The sequence below is a fragment of the Salmo trutta genome, chromosome 31, assembly GCF_901001165.1.
Source record: "Salmo trutta chromosome 31, fSalTru1.1, whole genome shotgun sequence".
In the NCBI taxonomy this organism is placed as follows: Eukaryota; Metazoa; Chordata; class Actinopteri; order Salmoniformes; family Salmonidae; genus Salmo; species Salmo trutta.
The window spans coordinates 33,964,367-33,981,352 of record NC_042987.1 but is presented as its reverse complement, the minus strand read 5'-3'; the positions used below and the strand labels follow the sequence as shown (position 1 = coordinate 33,981,352).

General features: G+C 41.8%; 1 long non-coding RNA gene across 1 annotated transcript; it reads right to left on the bottom strand.

Moving 5' to 3' along the window:
• Positions 1-14,744: 14,744 nt before the first annotated feature.
• On the bottom strand, positions 14,745-15,335 carry LOC115169263 (uncharacterized). The gene is made up of 2 exons (XR_003870832.1): positions 15,201-15,335; positions 14,745-14,980 (listed from the first exon to the last, which is right to left on the bottom strand). It is a non-coding gene; the product is annotated as an uncharacterized LOC115169263 (long non-coding RNA).
• Between the last annotated feature and the right edge of the window lie 1,651 nt (positions 15,336-16,986).

Below are 16,986 nucleotides of genomic sequence, written 5' to 3'. Positions count from 1 at the left end.
TGTTTCAAGGGAAAGGGGTATATCTGACCTCCGTCATCTAGGACGTGACAATGGTTAATCAAATCTCCCATTTCTGCCCATTTTTATGCATAGTTTTGCAGGCCTTCTCATACAGCTGCAACTGTATATGCATTTGTAAATCAAGACCATTCTTGAGTTGGGCTCTGAGATGGTGCAACTGTTGAGAATGTGAGCCTATGGTTGTTGTGGGGGGAAAGGGTTGAGTGTGTATGAGTGTGTGTGGGTGTATGTGTATATCCCACAACTGTTGCGAGAGAGTAAAAGATGTTAGGGACAATATAGGATGATTCACAATAATTGTTTGCTATAGTAATTGCTTGCCATAATGTAATTTTGGTGATGGCGAGACTGGTGAGAGGTAAAAATCCTTTGCATATATTGCCTACATTACTACAAATATTAATACCTAATTATGGAAAATAAGATAAACAGGATTTAAAAAAAAAAAAAATATATATATATATATATATATATATACAGTTGAAGTCGGAAGTTTACATACACTAAGGTTGGAGTCATTAAAACTCATTTTTCAACCACTCCACAAATTTCTTGTTAACAAACTATAGTTTTGGCAAGTCAGTTAGGACATCTACTTTGTGCATGGCACAAGTAATTTTTCCAACAATTGTTTACAGACAGATTATTTCACTTATAATTCACTGTATCACAATTCCAGTGGGTCAGAAGTTTACATACACTAAGTTGACTGTGCCTTTAAACAGCTTAGAAAATTCCAGAAAATTATGTCATGGCTTTAGAAGCTTCTGAGAGGCTAATTTACAATAATTTGAGTCAATTGGAAGTGTACCTGTGGATGTATTTCAAGGCCTACCTTCAAACTCAGTGCCTCTGCTTGACATCCTGGGAAAATCAAAAGAAATCAGTCAAGAAAAATTGTAGACCTCCACAAGTCTGATTCAACCTTGGGAGCAATTTCCAAACGCCTAAAGGTACCACGTTCATCTGTACAAACAATAGTACGCAAGTATAAACACCATGGGACCACGCAGCCGTCATACCGCTCAGGAAGTAGACGCATTCTGTCTCCTAGAGATGAACGTACTTTGGTGCGAAAAGTAAAAATCAATCCCAGAACAGCAAAGGACCTTGTGAAGATGCTGGAGGAAATAGGTACAAAGGTATCTATATCCACAGTAAAACGAGTCCTATATAGACATAACCTGAAAGGCCGCTCAGCAAGGAAGATGCCACCATCACAAAGCCCTGACCTCAATCCTATAGAAAATTTCTGGGCAGAACTGAAAAAGCGCATGCGAGCAAGGAGGCCTAAAAACCTGACTCAGTTACACCAGGTCTATCAGGCGGAACGGCCCAAAATTCACCCAACTTATTGTGGGAAGCTTGTGGAAGGCTACCCGAAACGTTTGAACCAAGTTAAACAATTTAAAGGCAATGCTACCAAATACTAATTGAGTGCATATAAACTTCTGACCCACTGTGAATGTGATGAAAGAAATAAAAGCTTTTTTTTTAAAATCAATCATTCTCTCTACTATTATTCTGACATTTCACATTCTTAAAATAAAGTGGTGATCCTAACTGACCTAAGACAGGGAATATTTACTAGGATTAAATGGCTGGAATTGTGAAAAACTGAGTTTAAATGTATTTGGCTAAGGTGTATGTAAACTTCCGACTTCAACTGTATATATATATAGCTATATATAATACAAATCGAGGTGAGGGCGATGGAAGTGCATTTGGAAGTGCATTTGGCAGTTGATCTGCTTCTGTTCTGTGGGTGGCACTGTGTGCTTTTTTCGAAGGATGGGTCCCGATCTCTCCGGGGTTATGGGATCCAGGGGGTCGGGGGTGGTCTGCCTGGCATTGGGATGACAACCCAACTCGGGATGAGGAGGGCTTTTAGTGGGTGGAATTGTGGGGACCAATTGGAGGTTTACTTAGTAGCAATGCAAACATCATGGTACAGCTATATAGACACTCAATTATCATGTTACTTTTTAATGGTACGTTTACAAACATATATTTTGATAAATAGAGTTGAAAGTTGTCTCATTATGGTAAGTGGTGAAATAAGTATAGACAGTGTGGTGGATGAATCAGAATTAGTTGGGTAACATAGATAATTAAGATGTTTTATTACTATAATATGCTTATGTGAGGTACTTGTCATTAGAAAGTGTCCTTTGGACTCTGGTATGTTTCAGTTGCATGTTTCCCTTAGCTGGGGCTCAGTCACTTGGGGCCCAGAGAGGGGAGAGGTCAGACTTGTTTTTTACATGTCTCTGTTGCTATGCAGAATATCAGCGAGAGAGGAGGACAGAATGAAATATTGTCTTCATATGTGAATGTCTCTTTACCTATTCTTAAACCATGTGAAGGGATGGCGTGATTAAGGGGGAACCAATGACTTGTCTCCACAATGTCTGTGAGCAAGCCACTCCCTCCTTTTTCCTTATTGTGGGGAGGTTTATGGCAATGTCTGGACCATTGTATGTCCTCTCTTAGATCTCGCACTTATCCTGTGATAGTATATGGCCTAGAGGCTCACTCCCCCCAGTGAGCCTGTCCAGGAGTGGGAACAAGAGGTGTTTTACTGAGGATGGGCCTCTATGAGATAGCACTGACAGAGGAGATTTATGATGTATTTTGATAAGAACGCCTAAAAAGCATTCCAGAGGACATGAGCTAATAGTTCTGTTCAATACCGTACCAGGGAGGGACGGTTCTAAGGGGACCAGATACTGGGCTATACAATGAACCCTGTTGATATAGCAGTTACTGCCTGCTGTATTTAATGGATATCTGTCATGCAAAACTTGACCTTGTGACCCATTCCTATGTATTTGTGGTTTGTCATGTACGTTGAAGGGGGTGGATATTTGCTATAAAATATCTCAGTAGCCATTGTGTAATCACCTTATTCAATGGTTCATTTGAGAGAGTGCATTACTGAAGGTCAAGTGCTTTTGCAAAAGTATCTTAAGTATTAAAGATGTAGTTTAACTCGGACTGGTGTGTTTGTAACTCTCCTCATTTGGTAATGCAGAAATTAGCCACCACAACAGTTATAATCGTAATGGCTTGTCAGATAATAAGAAAAGACGATCAGTATTTACCTGGCTAAAAGAGAAGGAATATATTGTTTATATTGTATATTGTTAAAAATCATTAATCAATATGTGCACAGTAAGCACCTACACTTATATGGTACCCTTGCACTGTGATTAACATGATACATCTATTCAAGTACTTCCAGTCACGTTACATCTGTGTTATTATAAACAGTAAATAAACGAAATGGATCTCCTTCATACTGCCATCGTAGTTTCCTTTAAAACAACATGAAAACAATATTCAAAGACCATGGCCCTATTATAACTCATATTGTTTACAGGAAACTCATTCAACAATTTTAGATGAAGTTTTGTGGAAAAAGGACTGGGTGGCAAAATATATTTCTCCCATGGGCAAAGAAATTCAAAAGGGGTGATGGTTTTAACTAACAGTCATTTTCATCCAAATGTGAAAATTGTCCGAACAGATCATCAAGATAGATGGATTATTTTAAATGTGTTATTGGACAATAAACAGATATGGCTTATTAACCTATATGGTCAAAATAATGATGATCCAAGCTTCTTTGAAAATATATATAAGAATTTATCAACTCGACAAGCAACACTAGACTCTATTATTATGGTGGGAGATTTTAACACGGTTTTAAATATCTCTATGGACCGTAAAGGAAATCACACTCCAATCAATCACCCTCGGGCACTTAAGGAAATCAGGAATGTCATGGATATATTGGAATTAGGCGATATATGGAGGCTTAAATACCCTGACCTAGTGAGATATACATGGCGGAGGCTTAATCAAGCTAGTCGTCTTGACTACTTTCTTATGCCATTCTCTCTGGCACCAAAAGTTTAAAAAGTGTTGATAGGGGACAGAATGTGGTCGGATCATCACATAATTGGCATATATATTACTCTTACAGAATTTCCATGTGGTTATTGGAAATCTAATCAAAGCCTACTGGATGACAAATTGTTTAGAACTAGGACAGAATCATTTATAACTGACTTTTTCAGACATAACATAGGTACAGCAGATCCCCTTATTGTATGGGACACTTTTAAATGTGCCTTTAGAGGCCATGCAATTCAGTACTCATCTATAAAACAAAAGCAATTTAGATCAAAAGAGTCCATATTAAAAAAGGAAATTGAAGGACTAACAGTACAGTTAGATAGCAATAAAAACTGTACCATAGAGGCACAGAATAAGTTAGAGGAAAAACTAAAAGAAATGGAGGAACTTATTCAAGAAAGATCCAGTGTAATATTGTCACGTCCTGACCAGTGAAAGAGGTCATTTGCCATAGTAGTATGGTCAGGGCGTGGCAGGGGGGTTTGTTTTGTATGTATTTTGGGTTTTCTGTTTCTATGTGGGTTTGTTCTAGTTATCTATTTCTATGTGTTGGTTTTCATGTTCGGCCGGGTATGGTTTTCAATCAGAGGCAGGTGTCTTTCGTTGTCTCTGATTGGAAGCCATACTTAGGCAGCCTGTTTTTCCTTTGGGGTTGTGGGTAGTTGTTTTCCGTTCTAGTCTAAGTGTACCTGACGGGAGTGTGTTGGTCGTTTGTTATTTTTTCCAAGTATCTTCATTAAAGAATTGAAAATGAGCACCATCCACCCTGCGTCTTGGTCTCCATTTCATGACCCACCATAAAAGGACCAAGCAGCGTGAGAGGAGGTATCTTGAGTCGTGGACGTGGGAAGAGATCCTTGATGGAAAGGGACCATGGAGCCAGGCTGGGGAGTACCAGCGCCCGAAGGAGGAGCTGGAAGAAGCTAAGAGGGAACGACGGGATTACGAGGCGTTGTATCCTCCAATTGAGGAGGTGAAGAGGCAGCGAGTTTTGCTAGGTCAGGGGGGAACCCTGACCTAACTTCCCGGGCATTTCGGAGGGAGCCATGGAGGAAACCAGAGCCAGTCGGGGAATCAAGAGCGGATTACGACGCTAGATTCCGGACAGAGGGACTGGAGGAAAGGGCACGACGTAGCATACGCATAGAGGGAAGAGCTATGCAGTATGGAGTAATGCGCACTATGTCGCCCATACGCACTCACAACCCGGTGCGGTCGATACAGGCTCCTCAACATTGTCGTGCGACAGTTAGCCAGCAGCCAGGTAAAAGTGCGCCGGCTCAACGTATCTGGCCTCCAGGCCTCCTCGGCCCAATATATCCTACGCCTGCTCCATGCACGATACCCTGCATTCTCCAGCACAGCCCAGTTCGTCCTGTGCCAGCGCTTCGCCCTTGCCGGGCTAAAGCCAGCATCGAGCCAGGACCGGTTATGCAAGCTGTAAGCGTCAGACCTCCAGTGAAAGTCCATGGCCCCATATATCCTAAGCCTGCTCCACGCACGGTACCCCGCATTCCCCAGCACAGCCCAGTTTGTCCTGTGCCGGGGCTCCGCCCTTACCAGGCTAGCGTCAGCATTGAGCCAGGACGGGTTGTGCTAGCCGCAAGCACCAGACCTCCAGTAAGCCTCCATAGCCCAGTATGTCCGGTGCCGGCTCCACGCACTCGTCCCCCAGTGCGCCCTTCGCTTCTCAGCCCGGAGCCTCCAGCGATGCTCCTCAGCCCGGAGCCTCCGGCGACGCTCCTCAGCCCGGAGCCTCCGGCGACGCTCCTCAGCCCTCAGCCTCCGGCGACGCTCCTCAGCCCGGAGCCTCCGGCGACGCTCCTCAGCCCGGAGCCTCCGGCGATGCTCTTCAGCCCGGAGCCTCCGACGACGCCTCCCAGTCTGGAGCCTCCGGCGGTGGTCTGCAGCCCAGAGCCTGCAGCGGTGGTCTGCAACCCAGAGCCTTCAGCGGTGGTCTGCAACCCAGAGCCTTCAGCGGTGGTCTGCAACCCAGAGCCTTCAGCGGTGGTCGGCAGCGCAGAACCTCTGGTAATGATCCACAGGTCAGGGTTCCAGAAGCAGAGGGATCTGCGGGCAGAACGGGGGCTACGCCGGAGCCACCTCCGGAGCTGAAGGATTGGCAGAAGGTCTGGGTGTAGCGCAGGAGCAGTCATTGACGGTGGCCACTCTCCCTTCCCTCCCTTTTTGTTTAGGGTTGTTTTTGTGGGTTTTTGGTTTGGTGTGCAGTCGGGGTCTGCACCTTCGGGGGGTGGAACTGGATGGAATATGAGGAAAAATTCAGATGACCATCCTACCTATGCTAGATTATGAAGACTTAATTTATAGATTGGCAGGTAAGGGTGCTCTCGAGCGGCTAGATGTTCTTTACCATTCGACCATCAGATTTGCCACCAATGCTCCTTATAGGACACATCACTGCACTCTATACTCCTCTGTAAACTGGTCATCTCTGTATACCCATCGCAAGACCCAGTGGTTGATGCCTATTTACAAAACCCTCTTAGGCCTCACTCCTCCACATACAACACCTTTCTGCCAGTCACCTTCTGTTAAAGGTCCCCAAAGCACACATATTCCTGGGTCGCTTTTCATTTCAGTTCACTGCAGCTAGCGACTGGAACGAGCTGCAAAAACACTCAAACTGGACAGCTTTATCTCCATCTCTTCATTCAAAGACTCAATCATGGACATTCTTACTGACAGTTGTGGCTGCTTGACGTGATTTCTTGTTGTCTCTACCTTCTTTCCCTTTGTGCTGTTGTCTGTGCCCAATAATGTTTGTACCATGTTTTGTGCTGCTACCACGTTGTGCTGCTGCCATGTTGTGTTGCTACCATGTTGTTGTTATGTGGTGTTGCTGCCATGCTATGTTGTTGTCTTTATTTTTAAACCCAGCCTCCGTCCCCGCAGGAGGCCTTTTGCCTTTTGGTAGGTCGTCATTGTAAATAAGAATATGTTCTTAACTGAGTTGCCTAGTTAAATAAAGGTTAAAAAAATATATATATATTTAAAAAGTGACAGTGAGGAGAGTGAAGTCAGTGCAGGCATGAGCAGCAGCAGTGTTGATCTACAGGTGAGTGAGTGATTGTGATGACTTTTCCTCTAAAGTGAAAATAAACAGTCATGTCCATGATACTACAGAAAGCAGTAGTTCAACATCTTAGATACTACAAGTGTAAAATGTTCAGACTGTTGTGACCAGGGGGGTGGGGAGTCAAACAGTTGTAGAAGTTGTTTATTTCTTGTTTTCAACCAGTACCCAGAGTTGGAGCCCAGGGCATTGCAGGTGCAGCTAGACATGCTAGAGTCTAGCTACACATACAGCACCTGCTGTATTTGGTCGATATCATTAAGAACATGGTACTGGAGGTGAGAAGTCTCTTCAAGCAAGTAGAAACCTGGGTGAGACTTCTACTTGTTCCTGATGAGGTTGAAATAAGCTTCAGTGCCCTGATAAGACTGATAATATGGCTCAGAACATCAATGACACAGAAGAGATGTGGCTGTTCGCCATGCTCACCAGAAAAGTATGGACAAGATAGACCAGACAACATTTATTTGACTCCAGTCCAGTCTCTGGCAGACACCATCAGAGCCCAGCCAATGTCTGCCTTCCAGGTTTAATCCAGTCTCTGTCAGACATCTTCAAAGTTCAGTTAATGTCTGCCTCCTAGAAAGGTCAAGTCCAGTCTCTGTTAGCCACCGTCAGAACCCAGCCAATGTCTGCCGCCTTCCAGGTTTAGTCCAGTCTCTGTCAGCCATCTTCAACGTCCAGCTACTGTCTGCTAGAAAACTCCAGTCCAGTCTGTCAGCTGCAATGAGTCCTGCCAATGTCTGCCTCCATCAAAGTCCAGTCCAGCCTCTGTCAGCTGCTTTCAGATTACATCAACCCTCAAGCTTCAGTACCAATAAGGGAAATATTACTCCTGGAGTAATTTACCGGTTCAATGGTGTTTTCTTTCTTTCTTTCTTTCTTTCTTTCTTTCTTTCTTTCTTTCTTTCTTTCTTTCTTTCTTTCTTTCTTTCTTTCTTTCTTTCTTTCTTTCTTTCTCTGAAGAGAGGCATAATAAGTCATGTCAAACTGTGTAGAATTGTAGGAAATGCGTTTGAAAAAGTAAAAAAAACATGTAGGGGGTAGAACACCCAGATCCCCCAATATCAACACCGGAATTATGACCTTGCAGGGCCCTAACTATGACACAGTCTGTGATGACATAATACGGAAACATGAGACAGCGACAAGTATCACCTAGCTTGCCACAATGACATGAAACATGAAGAACAGAATCACACTCCTTCCAAGACGTAAAGCTTCAAATACAGTCCAAACATCTGGCCTTTTATAAATGCATTTCATGCAATGCAAACTGAGATCAATAAAAATGGCCTTGTATTGAATGCAACCAGTAGCCTAGGCCTATGAAAAAAGAGGAGACACACACATTGTACAGTATGACGCCCATCTAGACTGAAGGAAGAAGTTATTGTACCTATTTTACCTGCTGGTCACTGACAGCTCCAACTCAACAATCAGCTGTTCAAAACAATCCAACAATAATAGCAAACTACCCCATTATACTACAGGACACATGCCTTTAATCAATAGTTCTGTTTTTCATTTTGTGTTGGCAAGCAGATGCGCTTTAGCCTGGCTGATTAAATGAACTGCTTTTATTTACGTTGATTGAAAATGTACCTAGTAACCCTTTTATCTTGTTTACGCAGAACCTCCCACCCCAAATGTACCTGGACTGCTAAAGTGCCTCCCTCTCAGTCCTTGATGTTTTCTCCAGTTTCCAGTAAGTGCTACTATTAGCAGAATTTCAGAACTGGACACTTTGGGGACTAACGATGCATAACTGACCTTTTTTCCCCCCAAACCAAACAATAGAAAGATGTTGACATCACTAAGCGATGTCCAAGAGTGGTGCAGTGGTCTAAGGCACTGCATCTCAGTGCAGGAGGCGTCACTAAAGTCCCTGGTTCGAATCCAGGCTGTATCACATCCGGCCGTGATTGGGAGTCCCATAGGGCGGTGCACAATTGGCCCAGCGTCGTTCAGGTTTTATCCGGGTTAGGCCGTCATTGTAACTAAGAATTTGTTCTTAACTGACTTGGCTAGTAAAGGTTAAATAAAAAATATAGAAAAAATAAAAGTGGTATTAAAACGAGTGCCTTGTTATCATCTCTCGAAACATGTACCTGGACTGCTAGAATAATAAATATATAAGTGCGTTTTAATTATCAACACGATTTTCCTAAATGTTTCTAAAGGGTAGTGTTAATACCATAAGGCATTCAGATTGAGTCCATGTAACAATTAAAGCTCTTGTACTGCGTGTGTATTATTGGGCAGTGTCCGCACACATAATTCAGAATAGTTCATGTGGGTGAAAAAAGAGTGCAATGTCTTGCGTGAACATATAGACCACAGGTTAGAGTATTTGGCGTCTGCCCACGTAATGCAGAATAGTTCATGTGTGTATAGTAGGAACCGTGTAAAGTACCGATTTTTGAACTGCCACAAACATGTTTAATTTTTTATGTGCATTTCTTTACACATTTTTTTTAAATATACTCTTTACTTTTTCAGGCTGACCCAGTGGATGGCAGCATACCACTAATCACAATTAAAAGTATAATGAGGCAGACAATGGTTATTGGAGGTGATATGACCACCAGTACTAATCATCTCTGATGGGTCTTAATGTTTCCCTTGATGCTTAACTGTCTAATAATGAGAGACAAAAAAACATTATTCTCATTATTTTACTAGGGACAAGCCGCTATCACAACCACAACTATCACTTTGGTAACCAAGAGGTTGTTGGCCTAAACAAAGCTACACAACTGATGGAGATCATGCAGACCCTCTTGGAACAGATTCAGAACATTCTACAGGTATATGACATTCACATCACAGGAAGTAGAGGTATGTGATGAAGAAAATATATCATCGTCAAAACGCATCAGGATGATGTGGCAGGTTACAATTAGCTTTTTCAAAGTCCTGCATCTAGAAAACTTGATTGCTGACATGCCAAACATTTTGGGTCTGTATCAACGTTGCACAGTTCCTGCACTGTCCACGAGAGGGAAAACGACGAGGAAGAAGAATAAGGATATCAACACAGTTTAGTGTTGAGAGTTCATCAACAACTTGATCTCACAAGCTCACGGCGATATCTGATGTTCATCCAGCGGCTGCCAGACAGCCAGCGGGTGATCTACACAAGCACGGCCGACGTTCGTTATAGTGTTCCAGTCCTTTATACATGCACACGGTTGATGTTCGTTATGGTGTGTGACGTGTCCTCTATACGGTTGAGTGTGACTGATGATAATGTTATGCTTGTGTACCTCCATATGGCATACTTGATGCTTATCCTAGTTATTGTTCATTTGCCTGGAGGCAATATGATTTGGATAACAAGGCTATACAAATGGAAAACCTCTATTTAAAAAGCTCCATTCCATCACGTTTCCTAAGAAGAAGAACTCACACTTGTCTTTTCCTACATTGCTGATAACTACTTTATTGAGGTACTTATTTAAAATGTACTTACTATGAGTGTGATATGTGGTTGCTTCGCCTAGCTGTCAAAAAATGACAAATATGAGGATGTTTCCCAGAGAAAGATATATTACCATTGTTTTCTTGCAGGCTGTTTAATTCACAAACCGTCTCGTAGGAGAATATGTTCTTTATATTGGTTTTAGTGGATGAGATGGTTGGTGTTCAATGTCCTTCAGTGTCTGTTTCTCCACTTCTAACCTCCTTATTGTTCTGGGAAAAATATGTAATTTCATGCATCATGTCTCTGTGTCCAAGACGTCATATCTCAATCATGTTTAGGTACTCAACACGCACAGAGAGATGGAATGCGCGATAAATGCACCACACACACGTCACTATTTCGAATCCCTGAGCCGACAAGGTGAAACATCTGGCGATGTGCCCTTGACCAAGGCACTTAACCCTAATTGCTCCATGGGCGCTGGACAACGGTGACCCTGGCCGTGACCCCACTCTCAGGAGGATTTGGGATATGCAAAAAAAACACATTTCCAATTCACATGTGTATTGAGACACACTTGCTCAGTGAGGGGATAAAAGTGGTTGATCCCCTGCTGATTCTTTACGTTTGCCCACTGACAAAGAAATGATCAGTCTATAATTTTAATGGTAGGTTTATTTGAACAGTGAGAGACAGAATAACAACAAAAAAATCCAGAAAAACGCATGTCAAAAATGTTATCAATTGATTTGCATTTTAATGAGCACCCACTATTATTGCATTATTATTACACACAGACGCACCAGTTTTCAACAATTTTATAAATGAAATGACCCTTGGAATATTCATGTACATTTTCACATTTGATTGACTTCATGTCCAGCAGTTAAACAGTGGGCTGCCCTTCAGCTTCAGTCAAATATATTCTCATTATGAACAGGATTTACTTCCTTCCAACAGGGAAGATAATTGAACAAATCTTAAATGTAAAAAGTTAGTTGAACATCTACTTAGCAACTCCAAACCATCTACAGATGTAGGATCTTCATTTGACCAGTATTGTCGCAACAACAGGATTTTAATGTTTTGTCCATAATGTTTCTTGATCGGTGGTTAGGCTATTATTAGCTGGCCAAAATTAGGTTACATGAAAAGTGCAATACTGTTCATATAACCATGTCTTAGTACAGGTTTTTAGTTAATTTATGTCAATCATGAAGCTCATCTGCATTCCTTGCCGTGCAGGAAAATTCTTAGCGACTAAAGAGTGATCAAATTGTGTATTTGGGACTAAAACTAAAACTAGCTGAAAGATAATTGCATTCACCCACTTTTCCTCTACAACTGAATGGATGCCAGATGTAAGACTAACTGACAAAACATACTTGGATCATAGAACATTGCACTTCCTCCCACTCTGTTTCTAGTGTTTACATGGTCCAGTAAGTTAGTTATTTTTCCAGGAAACCAATAGGTCATGTTATGTTCCCATGGAGTGTTAGTGGAAAAGCAACAGAACAAGAGAGTTAATGGGAAAAGCAGCAGATTTGGAATAAACAACATTCTCTACACAATTCAGAAGAGACAAAGAGGAACCAGATATTATTCATTATCCTCCCTGAATTCTTTGCACCACTTGACTCTCAGATCCGTCCATAGACTTGGATAGATGACCATCAGAGATGGGCAGTATTTCTGAAACTTGTATTTGAAATGCGTATTTAATTACTATTGAATACATTTTTTGTATTTTGTCATTTGTGTTACACTTGCCTGAAATATAATTAGTATTTTCATAATTTTTTATGCAGTTCACAATTTTGTGGCCCCCTTTCACCCTGCATTGGTATCAGAAGTCTGATGGCACTACCGTGCGATGAGAGCGTCAGCAAAATGACCAAAATGTACATGTAAAACACCTGCAAAGCACGCTGGGTATTATTCTAATGAGCCCTGCCCCTGAAACAAGGCCAATGCTAATACATAGTGTGCTTTGCAATTGTACATTTTTAGATTTAAATTTAGATGTTGGTCATTAGTAGATGCTTTTATCTAGAGCGACTTACAGCCAGTGCGTTCAACTAAGGTAGATTACACAGGTAGATCAGTCATAGCAAGTAAAAATAATTTTCTTACTGAGAATGTTGTTGTAGTTAAGGCATGTACTTGCAAATGTATTTTGTATTTTGAAAATACAAACAATCAAAAATGCCAGTATTTTATCTAGATACAATACTTTGCAAAAGTATCTTGTATTTTATTTTAATACATCGGCCTGTCGGGTATATTGTATTTGTAATCAGATCAGCGGTGGCAATCATTTTGGTTCGAGGGCTTCATCAGTATTTCAAAATTCAGCAGAGGGCCGCAGAGATTTTTTTCGAGACCGATTTGTTTGTCAAAAGCATTTTGCGGGCCAGAAAAATCGGCAGTTATTTGAAAATACACTGAGTGTACAAAACATTAAGGACACGTGCTCTTTCCATGGCAAAGACTGATAAGGTGAATCCAGGTGAAAGCTATGATCGCTTACTGATGTCACTTGTTAAATCCACTTCAATCAGTGCAGATGAAGGGGAAGGGACATGTTAAACAAATATTTTGAAGCCTTGAGACAACTGAGCCATGGATTGTGTGTGTGTGCCATTCAGAGGTGAATGGACAAGACAAAAGATTTAAGTGTCTTTGAATGGGGAATGGTACTAGGCGTGTCAAGAACTGCAACGCTGCTGGGTTTTTCATGCTCAACAGTTTCCTCTGTGTATCAAGAGTGGTCCACCACCCAAAGGACATCCAACCAACTTGACACAACTGTGGGAAACATTGGAGTCGACATGGGCCAGCATCCCTGTGGAAAGATTTTGAATTGAATTGAGGCTGTTCTGAAGGCAAAAGGGGGTGCAACTCAATATTAAGGTTATTAAGGTGTTCCTAATGTTTTGTATACTCAGTGTATATAGGTCCATTATACACTGAACAAAAATATAAACACAACATATGAAGTTTTGGTCCCATGTTTCATGAGCTGAAATAAAAGATCCCAGAAATGTTCAATACGCACAAAAAAGGTTATGTCTCTCAAATTTTGCACACAACTTTCTTTATATCCCTGTTAGCAAGCATTTCTCCTTTGCCAAGATACTCCAACCACCTGACGGGTGTGGCATTTCAAGAAGCTGATTAAACAGCATGATCATTACACAGGTGCACCTTGTGCTGGGGACAATAAAAGGACACTCTAAAATGTGCAGTTTTGTCACACAACACAATGCCACAGTTGTCTCAAGTTGAGGGAGCGTGCAATTGGCATGCTGACTGCAGGAATGTCAATCAGAGCTGTTAGCAGATAATTGTATGTTAATTTCTCTACCATAAGCCACCTTCAACTTCGTTTTAGAGAATTTGGTAGTGTGTCCAACCACCCTCGCAACCGCAGACCACGTGTAACCCCGCCAGCTCAGAACCTCAACATCTGGCTTCTTCACCTGCGGAATTGTCTGAGACCAGCCACACGGACAGCTGATGAAACTGAGGAGGACTTCGGTCTGTAATAAAACCCTTTTATTGGGAAAAACTCATTCTGATTAGCTGGGCCTGGGTCCTCATTCATCAATGTTGCGTAGAAAAGCTTCTAAATTAACTCGTACAAAAAAAAATGTAGAATGTTCGCAAGTACAAAAAAGTTGGTATTTATCAATTGTTCGTATGCTTGATTTACACACAATGGTAAGTATTTTGTCTTGATAAATCAGACACGTTCTAAAACACTGTGCTAGAGCACGTGAAGTCTCATTTACATAAAGAACCGCCCTAAATGACCAAAAAATCTTCCCTTTAAAGCTGCAAGAAATGTCACTAATTTCTGTCCGCCAACATGGGGAAATCAAAGAAAAAAAACTTGTCAGACACAGAAATATAACTTTTGATCACCGAAGTGGAAGCAAAACAAGCCATACTTTTTGGAACCCTTAGCAATGTCTTAACAAATAAGAAAAAAATATTGCTTGGGAGCAGGTTAGAGCTGTGGTAAATTCTGCCTCATCTGAGTGTTAATGAAATTAAAAAGAAATGGTTTGATTTGAAAACATATGCAAAAAAATATATTATGATCCACAAAAGCTATACAAGTGCAACAGGAGGAGGGCAGAGTGACTCTTCACTGTCTGATACGGACCAGAGCATTGACACCATAATTGGAGAGACCTCAGTGTCTGGTATCATTTGTCATGGTGATACTGATGACCCTCTCCCAGACCCTGAAGGAATACCAGACACACCAACTGATGGTAAGTCAAGCTTTATTTTCGCAACCATATTCAGACATGGACCACATCTAAATATTTTTTCTTGATATATATATATATATAACCAAACTAAATGTCAAAATGAATATAACAAAACATGAAATCTTGACAGATGTGGGTGATTTGCCTGACCCCTCATCCCCAGGCCGACCAGAAGGGTGTCCTCTTTGCTCGAGCGCTTCAGCTGCACCGCATGTTTTGACTGACGCAGTCCTGAAACAACAACAAGAGGTCAACACATCAATTCTTGGACTCAAACAGCAGCTGGAGGATGTACACAACGGCCTGAGAGAGAAATCAATCATTGAAAGAACTTGTTGATTGTGTCAAATGTGAGACAATACATTCTGGTGCAATGTAAATGTGTTTTCCTTGTCGATTTGATTACAATATTTGGAAGAACAGATACCTAAAACCATTGTATGATACTGACTCTTGTCTTCAGTGCCAGGGCTATGGGTAGTGGGAAACACTCCCTGTCAGGAAGTGTCAGGAAGCTGTCAGGAAGCTCATCGGGTCTGGGTGGATCATTCAGTGGAATGCCATTTTTGATTACAATGTTGTGGAGCACACTGCAAGCCTTGACAATGTAGCAAACCTAAAAAGGAATTTGCATATTGTATTACATTCACATAATGGCATTTGAAGGAATGTCATTTCCGAGGCAAACCTTGCTAGGCTGGTATTGCAGTGTGCCTCCTGTCCCAGACAAGCACAGCCAACGCCCTTTCAGCAGGCCTATGGTGCGCTCCACTGTTGTTCTGGTGCGTGCGTGGGCTTGGTTGTAACTTGCCTCTTGCTGGTTTGAGGGGTTTGTCAGGGGAGTCATCAGCCATGTTTTTAATGGGTAGCCCCTGGTCTCTTGCAGTTATGAACACAACATTCAGATATTGTTTCCCAGTAGAGGTCTAACGAGGCAAATAAAACCTTGCAAATAAAACATAAGTCACTTACCAATAAGCCGTCCATCCTCAACAGCTCGTTCCTGGAGGTTAAGGCCGACTGAACTGTTCTGCACAATGAATGTGTCCCATGTGTCCCATTTGGCCACTACATTCAACAAAGCCAAATGTGAATCACAGATGACCTGCACATTAACAGAATGGTAACCTTTTCTGTTGACGAAGTTGAATTCGTTCAATGATAGTGCTTTTATTGTGATGTGGGTACAGTCAATTGCTCCAATGACATTGGGAAATCCAGCTACGGTATAGAAATCCCTTTTCACTCTGGCCTGTTGCACATTAGTGTATGGAAACTGTATGTATTTTCAGGTCAATAAAATAATTCCATGAAGGACTGCAGGCAATATTCGGCTCATGGTTGGTTGTGAATTGCCAGACTGATCTGCAATCTCCCGTTGGAATGTTCCAGTGGCCAAAAATCCCAGGGTGGAGAGGACTTGGGTATGCACTGGGATGGCATTGGTGCGTTTCATCTCCCTTTCTAATACTGGAGAGAGTTGGTTGCAGAGATACAATAAAATTGGAAAACAACTACTAATAAGCCAAGTGTCGCTCTCAGAAAAATAATCTGCACGCTCATTGAAAACAAACTTCGCGCTCAGACACCAAAAGAAGCTATACAGATACCCGCCATGTTGTGCAGTCAACAGAAGTCAGAAAAAGCGTTATAAATATACACTTACCTTTGATGATCTTCATCGGAATGCACTCCCAGGATTCCCAGTTCCACAATAAATGTTAATTTTGTTCGATAAAGTTCATCTTTATGTCCAAATACCTCCATTTTGTTCGCGCGTTAGGTTCACTATTCCAAATGCAAGGCGCGCGCTTACTAAGTCCAGACGAAAGGTCAAAAAAGTTATACTACAGTTTGTAGAAACATGTCAAACCATGTATAGAATCAATCTTTAGGATGTTTTTATCATAAATCTTCAATAAAATTCCAACCGGACAGTTCCTTTCTCTTTAGGAATGAAGATGAACTCAACTCGCTCCCAAGGCCGCGCGCGTTACTGAGCTCATGCCTTTTTTTCACATACCTGACTCCATATGCTCTTATTCTCTCCCCATTCACAGTAGAAGCCTGAAACAACATTCTAAAGACTGTTGACATCTAGTGGAAGCCTTAGGAAGTGCAATATGACCCCACAGACACTGTATATTGGATAGGGAATCACTTGAAAAACTACAAGCCTCAGATTTCCCACTTCCTGGTTGGATTTTTCTCAGGTTTTTGCCTGCCATATGAGTTCT